This window comes from Oncorhynchus keta, unplaced genomic scaffold (assembly GCF_023373465.1).
Source record: "Oncorhynchus keta strain PuntledgeMale-10-30-2019 unplaced genomic scaffold, Oket_V2 Un_contig_24620_pilon_pilon, whole genome shotgun sequence".
In the NCBI taxonomy this organism is placed as follows: domain Eukaryota; kingdom Metazoa; phylum Chordata; class Actinopteri; order Salmoniformes; family Salmonidae; genus Oncorhynchus; species Oncorhynchus keta.
In genome coordinates, this window is record NW_026284011.1 from 87,687 (window position 1) to 105,355 (window position 17,669).

Here is a 17,669-nt window from a genome sequence, read left to right on the forward strand (position 1 = left end):
ATATCACTGTCCCTGTCTGTCTGACTCACCACCTGAACCTGAGTCTGTCCACACCTGATATCACTGTCCTTGTCTGTCTGACTCACCACCTGAACCTGAGTCTGTCCACACCTGATATCACTGTCCCTGTCTGTCTGACTCACCACCTGAACCTGAGTCTGTCCACACCTGATATCACTGTCCTTGTCTGTCTGACTCACCACCTGAACCTGAGTCTGTCCACACCTGATATCACTGTCCTTGTCTGTCTGACTCACCACCTGAACCTGAGTCTGTCCACACCTGATATCACTGTCCTTGTCTGTCTGACTCACCACCTGAACCTGAGTCTGTCCACACCTGATATCACTGTCCTTGTCTGTCTGACTCACCACCTGAACCTGAGTCTGTCCACACCTGATATCACTGTCCTTGTCTGTCTGACTCACCACCTGAACCTGAGTCTGTCCACACCTGATATCACTGTCCCTGTCTGTCTGACTCACCACCTGAACCTGAGTCTGTCCACACCTGATATCACTGTCCTTGTCTGTCTGACTCACCACCTGAACCTGAGTCTGTCCACACCTGATATCACTGTCCTTGTCTGTCTGACTCACCACCTGAACCTGAGTCTGTCCACACCTGATATCACTGTCCCTGTCTGTCTGACTCACCACCTGAACCTGAGTCTGTCCACACCTGATATCACTGTCCCTGTCTGTCTGACTCACCACCTGAACCTGAGTCTGTCCACACCTGATATCACTGTCCTTGTCTGTCTGACTCACCACCTGAACCTGAGTCTGTCCACACCTGATATCACTGTCCTTGTCTGTCTGACTCACCACCTGAACCTGAGTCTGTCCACACCTGATATCACTGTCCTTGTCTGTCTGACTCACCACCTGAACCTGAGTCTGTCCACACCTGATATCACTGTCCCTGTCTGTCTGACTCACCACCTGAACCTGGGTCTGTCCACACCTGATATCACTGTCCCTGTCTGTCTGACTCACCACCTGAACCTGAGTCTGTCCACACCTGATATCACTGTCCCTGTCTGTCTGACTCACCACCTGAACCTGGGTCTGTCCACACCTGATATCACTGTCCCTGTCTGTCTGACTCACCACCTGAACCTGAGTCTGTCCACACCTGATATCACTGTCCTTGTCTGTCTGACTCACCACCTGAACCTGAGTCTGTCCACACCTGATATCACTGTCCTTGTCTGTCTGACTCACCACCTGAACCTGAGTCTGTCCACACCTGATATCACTGTCCCTGTCTGTCTGACTCACCACCTGAGTCTGTCCACACCTGATATCACTGTCCCTGTCTGTCTGACTCACCACCTGAACCTGAGTCTGTCCACACCTGATATCACTGTCCTTGTCTGTCTGACTCACCACCTGAACCTGAGTCTGTCCACACCTGATATCACTGTCCTTGTCTGTCTGACTCACCACCTGAACCTGAGTCTGTCCACACCTGATATCACTGTCCTTGTCTGTCTGACTCACCACCTGAACCTGAGTCTGTCCACACCTGATATCACTGTCCCTGTCTGTCTGACTCACCACCTGAACCTGAGTCTGTCCACACCTGATATCACTGTCCCTGTCTGTCTGACTCACCACCTGAACCTGAGTCTGTCCACACCTGATATCACTGTCCTTGTCTGTCTGACTCACCACCTGAACCTGAGTCTGTCCACACCTGATATCACTGTCCTTGTCTGTCTGACTCACCACCTGAACCTGAGTCTGTCCACACCTGATATCACTGTCCTTGTCTGTCTGACTCACCACCTGAACCTGAGTCTGTCCACACCTGATATCACTGTCCCTGTCTGTCTGACTCACCACCTGAACCTGAGTCTGTCCACACCTGATATCACTGTCCTTGTCTGTCTGACTCACCACCTGAACCTGAGTCTGTCCACACCTGATATCACTGTCCCTGTCTGTCTGACTCACCACCTGAACCTGAGTCTGTCCACACCTGATATCACTGTCCTTGTCTGTCTGACTCACCACCTGAACCTGAGTCTGTCCACACCTGATATCACTGTCCTTGTCTGTCTGACTCACCACCTGAACCTGAGTCTGTCCACACCTGATATCACTGTCCTTGTCTGTCTGACTCACCACCTGAACCTGAGTCTGTCCACACCTGATATCACTGTCCTTGTCTGTCTGACTCACCACCTGAACCTGAGTCTGTCCACACCTGATATCACTGTCCTTGTCTGTCTGACTCACCACCTGAACCTGAGTCTGTCCACACCTGATATCACTGTCCCTGTCTGTCTGACTCACCACCTGAACCTGAGTCTGTCCACACCTGATATCACTGTCCCTGTCTGTCTGACTCACCACCTGAACCTGAGTCTGTCCACACCTGATATCACTGTCCTTGTCTGTCTGACTCACCACCTGAACCTGAGTCTGTCCACACCTGATATCACTGTCCTTGTCTGTCTGACTCACCACCTGAACCTGAGTCTGTCCACACCTGATATCACTGTCCTTGTCTGTCTGACTCACCACCTGAACCTGAGTCTGTCCACACCTGATATCACTGTCCCTGTCTGTCTGACTCACCACCTGAACCTGGGTCTGTCCACACCTGATATCACTGTCCCTGTCTGTCTGACTCACCACCTGAACCTGAGTCTGTCCACACCTGATATCACTGTCCCTGTCTGTCTGACTCACCACCTGAACCTGAGTCTGTCCACACCTGATATCACTGTCCTTGTCTGTCTGACTCACCACCTGAACCTGAGTCTGTCCACACCTGATATCACTGTCCTTGTCTGTCTGACTCACCACCTGAACCTGAGTCTGTCCACACCTGATATCACTGTCCTTGTCTGTCTGACTCACCACCTGAACCTGAGTCTGTCCACACCTGATATCACTGTCCCTGTCTGTCTGACTCACCACCTGAACCTGAGTCTGTCCACACCTGATATCACTGTCCTTGTCTGTCTGACTCACCACCTGAACCTGAGTCTGTCCACACCTGATATCACTGTCCTTGTCTGTCTGACTCACCACCTGAACCTGAGTCTGTCCACACCTGATATCACTGTCCCTGTCTGTCTGACTCACCACCTGAACCTGAGTCTGTCCACACCTGATATCACTGTCCCTGTCTGTCTGACTCACCACCTGAACCTGAGTCTGTCCACACCTGATATCACTGTCCTTGTCTGTCTGACTCACCACCTGAACCTGAGTCTGTCCACACCTGATATCACTGTCCCTGTCTGTCTGACTCACCACCTGAACCTGAGTCTGTCCACACCTGATATCACTGTCCCTGTCTGTCTGACTCACCACCTGAACCTGAGTCTGTCCACACCTGATATCACTGTCCCTGTCTGTCTGACTCACCATCGTAGGATTACAGTATATTCACATTGCATTGTTATGCCTAACATGGTGATGTCTGAGACAACAATCGTTTCACATTTTGATTGATTTCCTGTGTTAAGATAATAGATTTAGTGGATGTGACGTCTTTCAGCAGAGAAAACAGCATCTATTGTTTTGGAGAGCTAGAAGGATGAATCAATCACTGGATCTCTGAAAGCAGTGCATTGATGAGGCGATAGGTCTTGTTTGACTGATCAAATGGAAAGTGATGGCTAGGCCTAATAGTCTTTATCCAAATTTGCACAATCGTTTATCAACTTCTACAGTAGTTGCCCAGCCTACAATTACATTGTTGGGATGTTAAATTCAGGCTCCGACACACTTCTCACCATAATTGACATTTTTTCCCCCCTGTTCGTCGCACTAAGTGGAAATTTCCCCTAAGCGTGCCCCTCCTACCCGCGTCCAGTAAAAGCCAACATTGACAAATTGTCAGTGGCGAGTCGATGCAGAATCCGCTACACACTGGAGCGAGAGGCGCGCGAAATACCTGTCAAGGAATTATGAGCGTGGATCGTCTATTCGATGAGCTTGGACACTTCAAAAGGTACCCAGAACAATAATGTAATTTCCACTTAAATTGCATTAAATTAACATAACTAATATCAGAAACTTAATTTGTCCAGAGACTCTTTCATGTTTACTCGACAACCCTCCCTGGGCATACCTTACCCCTCTTGTAGACAACATGGTTATTTTTATAGAAATACGGTGATTATTGTTCTATTGATGTTTAGTTAACCTACATAGTAAGTATTGTAGCCATTATAGTAAATGTTTCTTTATTTCTCTCTGTTAACAAAAGACAGCAGCTTTCTTCAAGTTAGTCTGAACTTGATTTTGGAGAGAAACATATGTAGTGCATTGCATCATTGGCGCATTAAAATCGGATAAACATTCTCCATTAGAATATCCCACAGTTCTTTGTTTCATTCTCACCATGTTCAAAACACTTGATGTAGATCTATATTCAATGTTTGTCTTTTTTTGTACATGGAGAATATCCTGTTTTTGTTAAGCTACTTTATAAAGAAAAATAACTAATTGTTTTTATATTACAGTAGGCCATCATAAATGATTGGGTGTCATTTTACTTCATTGTGCATTCAGAATGAAGTTATTTATATGTGTTGGATAATAAAGGGTTTCATTCCTTTGATGCAACTTCCTCATGTTGTCCTTTTATTGAACCCCTCGATTCCAGAACAGAACTCTCCCCTCATCTCCCCTCCCCTCATCTCATCTCCCCTCATCTAATCTCCCCTCATCTCATCTCTCCTCCCCTCATCTCCCCTCCCCTCATCTCTCCTCCCCCCATCTCCCCTCCCCTCATCTCTTCTCCTCCTCCTAGGTTCCAGGCATGTCTGTACTTTGCTGCTGTCTTCCAGGCCATAGCCTGTGGAATCCACTACCTGGCCTCTGTGTTCCTTGTGGAGAGGCCAAGCTTTGTCTGTGCACCGCCCGGTAACGTAACTGACGTCCTGTATGGGAACTACACAGGTGCTTCCCTGGAGGAGGTGCTACCGTTCTTTAAACCGGCGAACGGGCCCATGGTGGTGCGGACGGCAGAGGGCAAACAGTGGGAGCTCAGCACCTGCCAGCGAACCCAGCGGATGAACCCCACAGACTTTACCTACGAGCAGCTCGTCAACAGGACGACAGAGAAGTGTGACAGCAACTACCATTACGTGTACGACCACAGCGAGGTGTATCAGAGCATCGTGACAGACTGGGACCTAGTGTGTGACAGGGAATGGCTGGCCAAGCTGTGTCAGCCCACTTTTATGATGGGTGTGCTGGTCGGAGCGCTGGTGTTCGGGGACACGCTGATAGGTAAGAGGAGCTTTCCTCACCAACCTATTCCTAAATATGGGGAATGTGTCTGCCCCTGCGGTGCCCCTGTGCCACTCCCCAGATGTGCCCCTGTACCCTGTCCCTCCCCAGCTGTGCCCCTGTATCCTGTCCCTCCCCAGCTGTGCCCCTGTACCCTGTCCCTCCCCAGCTGTGCCCCTGTACCCTGTCCCTCCCTGGCTGTGCCCCTGTGCCACTCCCCAGATGTGCCCCTGTACCCTGTCCCTCCCACGCTGTGCCCCTGTATCCTGTCCCTCCCCAGCTGTGCCCTTGTATCCTGTCCCTCCCCAGCTGTGCCCCTGTGCCCTGTCCCTCCCTGTCTGTGCCCCTGTACCCTGTCCCTCCCTGGCTGTGCCCCTGTGCCCTGTCCCTCCCTGTCTGTGCCCCTGTACCCTGTCCCTCCCTGGCTGTGCCCCTGTGCCCTGTCCCTCCCTGTCTGTGCCCCTGTCCCTCCCTGGCTGTGCCCCTGTACCTCCCTGGCTGTGCCCCTGTACCTCCCTGGCTGTGGCCCTGTCCCTCCCTGGTGTTAGGGGTGAGGGTTTATGGGCCTGGTGTGAGGGTTTATGGCCCTGGTGTGAGGGGTGAGGGTTTATGGGCCTGGTGTTAGTGGTGAGGGTTTATGGGCCTGGTGTTAGGCGTGAGGGTTTATGGGCCTTATGTGAGGGTTTATGGGCCTGATATGATGGTTTATGGGCCTGGTGTTAGGTGTGAGGGTTTATGGGCCTGGTGTTATGGGTGAGGGTTTATGGGCCTGATGTGAGGGTTTATGGGCCTGGTGTTAGGGGTGAGGGTTTATGGGCCTGATGTGAGGGTTTATGGGCCTGATGTGAGGGTTTATGGGCCTGGTGTGAGGGTTTATGGGCCTGGTGTGAGGGTTTATGGGCATGGTGTGAGGGTTTATGGGCATGGTGTGAGCGTTTATGGGCCTGGTGTGAGGGGTGAGGGTTTATGGGACTGGTGTTAGGGGTGAGGGTTAATGGGCCTGGTGTTATGGGTGAGGGTTTATGGGCCTGATGTGAGGGTTTGTGGGCCTGGGGTGTGAGGGTTTATGGGCCTGGTGTTAGGGGTGAGGGTTTATGGGCCTGGTGTGAGGGTTTATGGGCATGGTGTGAGGGTTTATGGGCATGGTGTGAGCGTTTATGGGCCTGGTGTGAGGGGTGAGGGTTTATGGGCCTGGTGTTAGGGGTGAGGGTTTATGGGCCTGATGTGAGGGTTTGTGGGCCTGGGGTGTGAGGGTTTATGGGCCTGGTGTTAGGGGTGAGGGTTTATGGGCCTGATGTGAGGGTTTATGGGCCTGATGTGAGGGTTTATGGGCCTGGTGTGAGGGTTTGTGGGCCTGGTGTGAGGGTTTATGGGCCAGGTGTGAGGGGTGAGGGTTTATGGGCCTGGTGTTAGGAGGGTGATGGGCCTGGTGGGGCCTGGTGAGGGTTTATGGGCCTGGTGTGAGGGTTTATGGGCCTGATGTTAGGGGTGAGGGTTTATGGGCCTGGTGTTAGGGGTGAGGGTTTATGGGCCTGGTGTGAGGGCTTAAGGGCCTGGTGTGAGGTTTTATGGGCCTGGTGTTAGGGGTGAGGGTTTATGGGCCTGATGTGAGGGTTTATGGGCCTGGTGTGAGGGTTTATGGGCCTGGTGTGAGGGGTGAGGGTTTATGGGCCTGGTGTGAGGGCTTAAGGGCCTGGTGTGAGGTTTTATGGGCCTGGTGTGAGGGTTTATGGGCCTGATGTGAGGGTTTATGGGCCTGGTGTGAGGGTTTATGGGCCTGGTGTGAGGGTTTATGGGCCTGATGTGAGGGTTTATGGGCCTGATGTGAGGGTTTATGGGCCTGGTGTGAGGGTTTATTCTCAGAGGGTCCTTAGAACCACCCTCCTCATCTCTCAAACCCATCAGTCTTCATGTCACTTCTTTCTCAGGCCAGAACAGAAAAACAGTATGAAAGTGTGTGTTTGGGTAACAGTGTGTGTGTGGGTTCAGAGAGGCTTTTCCGTGAGTGAACCTGACACTACGGGGTAACTGCCAGTCGACAGCCAGAGAGACAGTTTAAGGCTCTTGGTACAGTGTGAACATACAAGACCCCTGGCAGGATAACGCCCAGTTGTCCAGACAGGACAGGAGAGTACTGCCAAAGCCAGAAGAGGCACCTGGATCCAGCTACAGCTAGGTCCCTAGCCTGAGTCATGGTCTATGTGTCCACTATTTAGAGAATGGGGCACTCAGTTGAACCCTCATGCCCACAAACCCAAGCCCTGAGCTGGGACTGAGGGGTGAGGGTGTGCCTATCTGGGCTATATCGTTATGGGCTGTTGGATAGTTTTTGAGATTCTAAAAAGGCATTTTAGCCTCTTATTTGTGACTGATAGTGATGACCCATGCAGAAGAGTGGCCTGTGGTGTTGTGAAACTGTAGTGTTGTGAAACTGTGGTGTTGTGGACTGGAACCTATATATTACCAGTTCAAAGTTCCATCGTGTGTTCACTACCAGTCAATATGGTGGGGTATAGGACAGCATGGCATTAAGAGATCACATCCTATTCAGTGAAGGGGAAGATGACGAGTTAGATTGTTTCGTAGTTAGACTACTAGACTACTTCCATGCTCATACACTGGGGCAGTATGAATGTGTCATTAGCCAACTTGTTCATTGATTTTGTTCCATCTAGTCTGGCGGCCTTGAGTCACATGCAGGCACGTACACACACAAACAAACACACAACCTACACACCTATGAACTCAGCCACTACTGTTGTATAGCGATGTAGAATTTCAACCCAAACTGCTGCTCTGTGGCTGACCCTGTGGCTGACCATGTGGCTGACCCTGTGGCTGACTCTGTGGCTGACCCTGTGGCTGACTCTGTGGCTGACTCTGTGGCTGACTCTGTGGCTGACTCTGTGGCTGACCCTGTGGCTGACCCTGTGGCTGACCCTGTGGCTGACCCTGTGGCTGACCCTGTGGCTGGCCCTGTGGCTGACCCTGTGGCTGACTCTGTGGCTGACCCTGTGGATGACTCTGTGGCTGACCCTGTGGATGACTCTGTGGCTGACCCTGTGGCTGACCCTGTGGATGACTCTGTGGCTGACCCTGTGGATGACTCTGTGGCTGACCCTGTGGCTGACCCTGTGGATGACTCTGTGGCTGACCCTGTGGATGACTGTGGCTGACCCTGTGGATGACTCTGTGGCTGACCCTGTGGATGACTCTGTGGCTGACCCTGTGGATGACTCTGTGGCTGACCCTGTGGATGACTCTGTGGCTGACCCTGTGGATGACTCTGTGGCTGACCCTGTGGCTGACCCTGTGGCTGACCCTGTGGATGACTCTGTGGCTGACCCTGTGGATGACTCTGTGGCTGACCCTGTGGATGACTCTGTGGCTGACCCTGTGGATGACTCTGTGGCTGACCCTGTGGATGACTCTGTGGACCCTGACCCTGTGGCTGACCCTGTGGCTGACCCTGTGGATGACTCTGTGGCTGACCCTGTGGATGACTGTGGCTGACCCTGTGGATGACTCTGTGGCTGACCCTGTGGATGACTCTGTGGCTGACCCTGTGGATGACTCTGTGGCTGACCCTGTGGATGACTCTGTGGCTGACCCTGTGGATGACTCTGTGGCTGACCCTGTGGCTGACCCTGTGGCTGACCCTGTGGATGACTCTGTGGCTGACCCTGTGGATGACCCTGTGGATGACTCTGTGGCTGACCCTGTGGCTGACCCTGTGGCTGACCCTGTGGATGACTCTGTGGCTGACCCTGTGGATGACTCTGTGGCTGACCCTGTGGATGACTCTGTGGCTGACCCTGTGGATGACCCTGTGGCTGACCCTGTGGCTGACCCTGTGGCTGACCCTGTGCTGCTTCCAACTTTTTGTCTAACAAAATTTTAACCAATATTTGTTCTGTTCTAGATCAATGCCTTGAGTCACATGAAGTCACGTACTATCACAACAAACAAACCGACTCAATCACAACTACTGTGTGGCGATGTGCAATTCCCAGTCAGCAATACAATACTTATTATTTTGCGCTCACATCATATGAGCTTGTGTGACGTTGAATAGTTTTCTCTCAACTCTTCCGATGTCGTCAGATACAGTAGATAGCAGAGGGCCTTTTTTGTAAATACATGAAGTAAGTCTCTTCCTCTACAACAGGGCTGTCAAACAGACGGCCAAGCGGGCGGTTTGAGTAAAAGTGTACTCAAAATGACTAAATCCAAACTGTGTAGAAATGATAATTGACCTACATTCACACAGTGTTGAGTGTGTCCAGCTCGCTAATAATAACTGATATGACAGTCCGGGAGCATTGAAAATTCCTAAAATGATGGATAAAAGGACTGTTTTCTGACAGAATGTGGCCCCCATGGCAAAATTAGTTTGACAACCCTGCTCTAGAACTTATGGCTCAGTCAGGATGACAGTCAGCCACAACACAGGACTTGGTGTAACTATTTAACTGTACACCCTAACAAGTAATCCTAACTTTTCACATTCTCTCTCTCTCTCTCTCTCTCCTCTCTCTCCTCTGTCTCTCTCTCTCCTCTCTCTCCTCTGTCTCTCTCTCTCCTCTCTCTCCTCTGTCTCTCTCTCTCCTTTGTCTCTCAGGGTTGGCAGGCGGAGGATCCTGATGATCACCAGCCTGTGCCAGTTTGTGTTTGGTATAAGCGTGGCATTTACGGGGAACTACTACCTATTTATGTTCATACGCTTCCTGCTCGCCATGGTGAGTGTGTGTGTGGAGAGGAATGTAGTGTAAGGCATGCAGTAAGAAGACACTCAATAAAATATTATCTTATTGAGAAACTTTACTTGACATTTCAAACTAATCTCCCATAGACATACTGTGAGTTCTTGATATATGCAGAAGTCAAGTTCAGGAATGCAGTTCTATTTAATACATTAGTTAGTATTCATACAGTATTTGTATATGTCAGTATTAGATTGTGTGTCTAAAAGGAATGGCAGGCTGTACTGGAGGGAAAGGGAGAGGGTCGTTAATATTTGCAGGCCACAAGGCTATAAAATGTTGCTTACATAGTAGGTCCAATGTTGTGCTCAGACACAAACCCTCCCTGTGCTGCTCATAACAGAACACATATACACACATTCTCAGTCTTACAGCCAGGTGTCTGTTCAACCGTACATTCTCTCTGACCATTGGGCATATTCTGTTGTTTGTATTGTGGTCTGTAAACCCTGTAAGAGTTACAGATTTGAAAGGCCGTTTTAGAAACCACAAGCACAACCAACAAGACTATTTCCTGTGTATATATGTTACCGTGTGTGTGCATGTTTATGCCAATGCTTGTATGTCTGTGGGCTAATATCTGGGTCATTCCCTGAGGATAAGGTCTAACCACAGTCTGCTCTCATGATCTTTTTACTAAACACACATCAGAGGATAACACACATCAGAGACTTGCGTCAGGCATTAGATTTATGCATCAAGACTAAAGTGTGTGTGTGTGTGTCGCTCTGTCTCTCTGTGTGTAGCCTATATGTGATTTGAGGCTCTGGCCCCGTGTTGTGTTCTAATGTCCCCCCTCGGCAGGTGTCTAGTGGCTACCTTGTGGTGGTGTTTGTGTACGTGACCGAGTTCACTGGCAACAAGGTGCGCACGTGGACCTCCATGCACGTGCACGCCGCCTTCGCCGTGGGCGTCATGATGGTAGCAGTCATGGGCTACCTGGTGCGGACCTGGCGGAGCTATCAGATCCTCCTCTCCACCTGCACCTCCCCCTTCCTCTTCTTCTGCTGGAAGTTCCCAGAGACGCCCTTCTACCTGATGGCTAAGGGGAGGCTCCAGGAGACCCAGGTCTTGCTGGACTCCATTGCCCGCTTCAACGGGCTGGAGCCTGGCCGCCTGAAGGCCGAGGACCTCCTGGAACCCGAGGAGGCTCTGCTGGAGAAGGAGGTGGCAGGGGGGGTAGCCCAGCCGGCAGAGCCCGAGAAGAAGCTAAGCATCCTGGACCTGTTTGGGACATGGAGGATGGGGTGGAGGACAGTGACGGTGGGGGCCGTGTGGTTCATCAGCAGCCTGGGCTACTACGTCTTCTCCCTGGGCTCTGTTAACCTGGGGGGCAACCAGTACATCAACCTCTTCCTGGCTGGTGAGACTGGGATGGGGGTGTGTGTGCGTGGGGCATATGATGTGTATGTACTGTGTTAGGGGTGATTATAGGAGTGACCACCAAGCTGTATATATTTACTTCCCTATCAAGCAAAACTGTATACATATAGTACATGTAGATGGTCATGGACAGATGGGCATTCTATACACTGAACTACAGCTGCTGAACTCTACTACTGTATATGTGGCTGATGTTGATACCGAGACAGTATAGGCTGGCTGAGGTAGCTATAGACAGACAGACAGGGAGTGTTGTGTGGTGCTGCTGCTAGCTGGTGTTGCTGCTGCTAGCTGGTGGTGCTGCTGCTAGCTGGTGGTGCTGATGTTAGCTGGTGCTGCTGCTAGTAGGTGTTGCTAATTCAGGCTCCTACAGCGACAGACAAAGGTGTGTTTATACAGACACAGCTGCTTTTGGCCTTGTAAACACGGTCTGTGCCTGGTCTGTCCCATGGCTCCGCCTGTTGACTATTCTGTGTTTACTATTTCTATCTTACAGGAAGGATACTGGACAGAATACTGCTTTGGGCTTTAAGTTAATGTCTGGGCACCTTTACTGTAAACAGACAACTGTTTCAAACTGGATGTGCCGTTGGATATACACATAGTTTTAAAGTCATTACCTAATGTGTGTGTTGTGAGCAACATAACTAGTTTTCTCCAGTTCTGGTTTCATTAAGGGCAGATCAGGGACATTTCCCAAAAACATCGTAAGCACTAAGATAATCTTTCGTACATTTAGTTTCAGTGGAATTACAATGCTTTTGGGACCTGCCCAGGTCAGGAAGATACTATGTCTTCTTTAACCATGACTCACTCTGTTAGACACAAAAATATCTCACTTCTGTAGATTTCTAGGCTCGGTATTTGTGGGATGTAATGAGGGCAATGAGACTAATGTAATAAGCCTTTATTGTGTTTGGAAGATAGAGCCACAAACCCCACTTCCTGCTCAGAGTAAAGCCTAGCTGTCTGTGGCCCTCTTTTTGGCTGCACTTTAGATCAATTGTGAAACTCAGAGGAAGTGCCATCTAGCTGTTTTCTCTATGCTCTTAAGTATCAAGGATTAAACAGTCTCGTCACCAGGACTTTTCAGTCAAATTACGGGCACTGCTGGCCCAGTTCCAGATGTCACCTCACAGAATGTCACAATGCCAGCCATGTCCGCTGCCTTGCTCTGACATCCTTTGTGATGGTCTGTTTCCAGGTGCGGTGGAGTTCCCCTCTTACCTGATTGGCTGTTATGCGATGGACCGGGTGGGCAGGAAGAGGACATGTGCCCCGGCTCTGCTGCTGGCAGGAATGGCCTGCATGCTCATCATTGTGGTGCCAAACGTATGTACAAGTAATCCCATGTGTGTGTGGGTGTATGGGAGAGTGTGTGAGCTAGAGAGAAATCAAAGGATAGGAGCAAGTGTGACAAATCTCTTAAAGCCACTATCATTAAAACAAGGAAAGGAGCCAAGATTATACCACAGGGTCAGCCTACCCTGACTACCTGGTCTTATTTACCCAGAGTGCACAGTGATATGAATTGCTCCATTGAGCTAATCCAATCTGTCCCGTCCGTCTTAAGTCAGTCTTGTGTGTTTTGACACATGCTACACATCCTCACTGCAGAACGTTTCAAACCTAACCCTGGAGAGCCGTCTGCAACAGATGGATGGGGTGTAACCATTCAGGATTCATTTTAGTACAAATGGCCTGTGCACAGGAGTTTACATGCCCGGACCTAAACCCTTCACCTTAAACCTATCTCTAACAGTAACCTGACCAACACTGGCCAATGTGTGTGCATGTGCACGTGCGTGTGTGTGTTTTTAAGTGGTGGGATTCAACAGGTTTGTTCCAGCAGCAGCCAATAGTTTTCTGCCCTCAGCAGGGAGGGATCTCCATATCTGTTACTAATGGGCCATAGCCAGGCACATACACAGATGGGCTCTATCTTTAGCCAAAGGGCCAAGAAATCAACCTGCTCCTCCAAACGCCAGTACACCGCCCTGTCCACAGCAGCCGCAGGCCACCAGAGAGAGAGAGGCCTGTTATAGTATAGTCTACTGTGGATTTGCTGCGTCATGGAAACAGCCTGAGTTATAGTACTGCAGGTGCACTAGGTCAGATTGGTTGAGCTGGAGGAGAGTTATACTGCCATACTCCAGCCCAGTGTTCACTTGGTACTATTTCTTTATTTAGTCATTTTGACTATAAAACCATTAAAGTCTTAGTAACATTTTTGTAATTTGAATAATGATTTAGTCTAGTTATTGTCAAAATTATTTTAGTCACCTAACATTTTAGTCACCTAACATTTTAGTCACCTAACATTTTAGTCACTAATGCCCTTTCTTTTTAGTCATAATTTTAGTCATAATTTTAGACACATCACATTTGTATTGCCTCATTAACCCACAGAACAAATGAACCACTGACTTCCATGTTCCCAAACATACATAGCCTTGTCCTACCAACATATGTTTCTGCATAAAATCCTATCGCATGATTCTCTTCCCAGAAGAACACATTAGTCTGCAGCAGATTAAAAATCACACCCCTTGACAGGGCTCTAACATTTCCCCCTGTACCACTCTTTCAGTTGGTGGCACCAGCCCATGATATGGTCTCCCCAGTTCTCTTTAGTGGGATAATGCAACAAAAAAAGTGTTATCATTAAAATCAAATCAAGAATGTATTTTCACATGCTCCGAATACAACAGTTGTAGACCTTAATGTGAAATGCTTACTTACAAGCCCTTAACCCACAATGCAGTTCAAGAAATTGAATCAAACAGAAAGTAACACAAGAAATGCACATATTATTCTGACATTTCACATCCTTAAAATACAGTGCTGATCCTAACTGACTAAGACAGGTCATTTTTACTATAATTAAATGTCAGGAATTGTGGAAAAACTGAGTTTAAATATATATATAGTGGATATATTGCGATGATACTCTTTCAGTGCATGAGCACTGGCATCCATCCAGCCAAAGACCGAGAGGATTGAGGAAGAGGAGAGGAGAAAGAGGGGAGGGGTGGTGGGAACAAACTGAATTTCGTCCTTCACTGGGAGAAAAGCTAACTTTTTTTTTTTTAAAGATCACACTACTATTTCTCAGTTTAAAGATCATAGCTTATTTCCTCGGGTTGAAATGATGTATTCCAGCTCTAACTAGTTGTTAACTGATTCAGGGCTAAGGTAATGCGTTAGTGTCTGTGATGTGATTGGCTGAGTAATCAGGAAACAGATGTTTGGAATTGTTTACAGTCTTATTGATTGCTCTCTTCTCGCTCTCTATTGCTCACTCTCTGTCTATCCTCTTCCCCTCTCTTTCTCTGGTACTTCCTGTCTCCCCTCCATCTCCTTTGTTCTCCTTCTTTTTGTTCTTCAGGACATCGAGGTGTTAGCCATCTTCCTCAGTATGACAGGGAAGTTTGCTATTGCCATCGCCTTTGGCCTCATCTACTTGTACACCTGTGAGCTCTACCCAACCATCATCAGGTACAGTAAACACTGTGAGCTCTACCCAACCATCATCAGGTAGAGTAAACACTGTGAGCTCTACCCAACCATCATCAGGTACAGTACACACTGTGAGCTCTACCCAACCATCATCAGGTACAGTAAACACTGTGAGCTCTACCCAACCATCATCAGGTACAGTAAACACTGTGAGCTCTACCCAACCATCATCAGGTACAGGAAACACTGTGAGCTCTACCCAACCATCATCAGGTACAGTAAACACTGTGAGCTCTACCCAACCATCATCAGGTACAGTAAACACTGTGAGCTCTACCCAACCATCATCAGGTAGAGTAAACACTGTGAGCTCTACCCAACCATCATCAGGTACAGTACACACTGTGAGCTCTACCCAACCATCATCAGGTACAGTAAACACTGTGAGCTCTACCCAACCATCATCAGGTACAGTAAACACTGTGAGCTCTACCCAACCATCATCAGGTAGAGTAAACACTGTGAGCTCTACCCAACCATCATCAGGTACAGTACACACTGTGAGCTCTACCCAACCATCATCAGGTACAGTAAACACTGTGAGCTCTACCCAACCATCCTCAGGTACAGTACACACTGTGAGCTCTACCCAACCATCATCAGGTACAGTAAACACTGTGAGCTCTACCCAACCATCATCAGGTACAGTAAACACTGTGAGCTCTACCCAACCATCATCAGGTACAGTAAACACTGTGAGCTCTACCCAACCATCATCAGGTACAGTACACACTGTGAGCTCTACCCAACCATCATCAGGTACAGTAAACACTGTGAGCTCTACCCAACCATCATCAGGTACAGTAAACACTGTGAGCTCTACCCAACCATCATCAGGTACAGTAAACACTGTGAGCTCTACCCAACCATCATCAGGTACAGTAAACACTGTGAGCTCTACCCAACCATCATCAGGTACAGTAAACACTGTGAGCTCTACCCAACCATCATCAGGTACAGTAAACACTGTGAGCTCTACCCAACCATCATCAGGTACAGTAAACACTGTGAGCTCTACCCAACCATCATCAGGTACAGTAAACACTGTGAGCTCTACCCAACCATCATCAGGTACAGTACACACTGTGAGCTCCACCCAACCATCATCAGGTACAGTACACACTGTGAGCTCTACCCAACCATCATCAGGTACAGTACACACTGTGAGCTCTACCCAACCATCATCAGGTACAGTACACACTGTGAGCTCCACCCAACAATCATCAGGTACAGACAGGACACACTGTGAGCTCTACCCAACCATCATCAGGTACAGTACACACTGTGAGCTCTACCCAACCATCATCAGGTACAGTACACACTGAGCTCTACCCAACCATCATCAGGTACAGTACACACTGTGAGATCTACCCAACCATCATCAGGTACAGTACACACTGAGCTCTACCCAACCATCATCAGGTACAGTACACACTGTGAGCTCCACCCAACAATCATCAGGTACAGACAGGACACACTGTGAGCTCCACCCAACCATCATCAGGTACAGTAAACACTGTGAGCTCTACCCAACCATCATCAGGTACAGTACACACTGTGAGCTCCACCCAACAATCACCAGGTGCAGTACACACTGTGAGCTCCACCCAACAATCATCAGGTACAGTACACACTGTGAGCTCTACCCAACCATCATCAGGTACAGTAAACACTGTGAGCTCTACCCAACCATCATCAGGTAGAGTAAACACTGTGAGCTCTACCCAACCATCATCAGGTACAGTACACACTGTGAGCTCTACCCAACCATCATCAGGTACAGTAAACACTGTGAGCTCTACCCAACCATCATCAGGTACAGTACACACTGTGAGCTCTACCCAACCATCATCAGGTACAGTACACACTGTGAGCTCTACCCAACCATCATCAGGTACAGTAAACACTGTGAGCTCTACCCAACCATCATCAGGTACAGTACACACTGTGAGCTCCACCCAACAATCATCAGGTACAGTACACACTGTGAGCTCTACCCAACAATCATCAGGTACAGTAAACACTGTGAGCTCCACCCAACAATCATCAGGTACAGTAAACACTGTGAGCTCTACCCAACAATCATCAGGTACAGTAAACACTGTGAGCTCTACCCAACCATCATCAGGTACAGTACACACTGTGAGCTCTACCCAACCATCATCAGGTACAGTACACACTGTGAGCTCTACCCAACCATCATCAGGTACAGTACACACTGTGAGCTCTACCCAACCATCATCAGGTACAGTACACACTGTGAGCTCTATCCAACCATCATCAGGTACAGTACACACTGTGAGATCTACCCAACCATCATCAGGTACAGTACACACTGAGCTCTACCCAACCATCATCAGGTACAGTACACACTGTGAGCTCCACCCAACAATCATCAGGTACAGACAGGACACACTGTGAGCTCCACCCAACCATCATCAGGTACAGTAAACACTGTGAGCTCTACCCAACCATCATCAGGTACAGTACACACTGTGAGCTCCACCCAACAATCATCAGGTACAGTACACACTGTGAGCTCCACCCAACAATCATCAGGTACAGTACACACTGTGAGCTCTACCCAACCATCATCAGGTACAGTAAACACTGTGAGCTCTACCCAACCATCATCAGGTACAGTACACACTGTGAGCTCCACCCAACAATCATCAGGTACAGTACACACTGTGAGCTCTACCCAACCATCATCAGGTACAGTACACACTGTGAGCTCCACCCA

General features: G+C 49.0%; 1 pseudogene; it reads left to right on the forward strand.

Annotated features, from left to right (window-relative positions):
- The first annotated feature begins 3,817 nt into the window (after positions 1 to 3,817).
- On the forward strand, positions 3,818 to 14,974 carry LOC118371916 (solute carrier family 22 member 16-like; annotated as a pseudogene).
- The last annotated feature ends 2,695 nt before the right edge of the window (positions 14,975 to 17,669 follow it).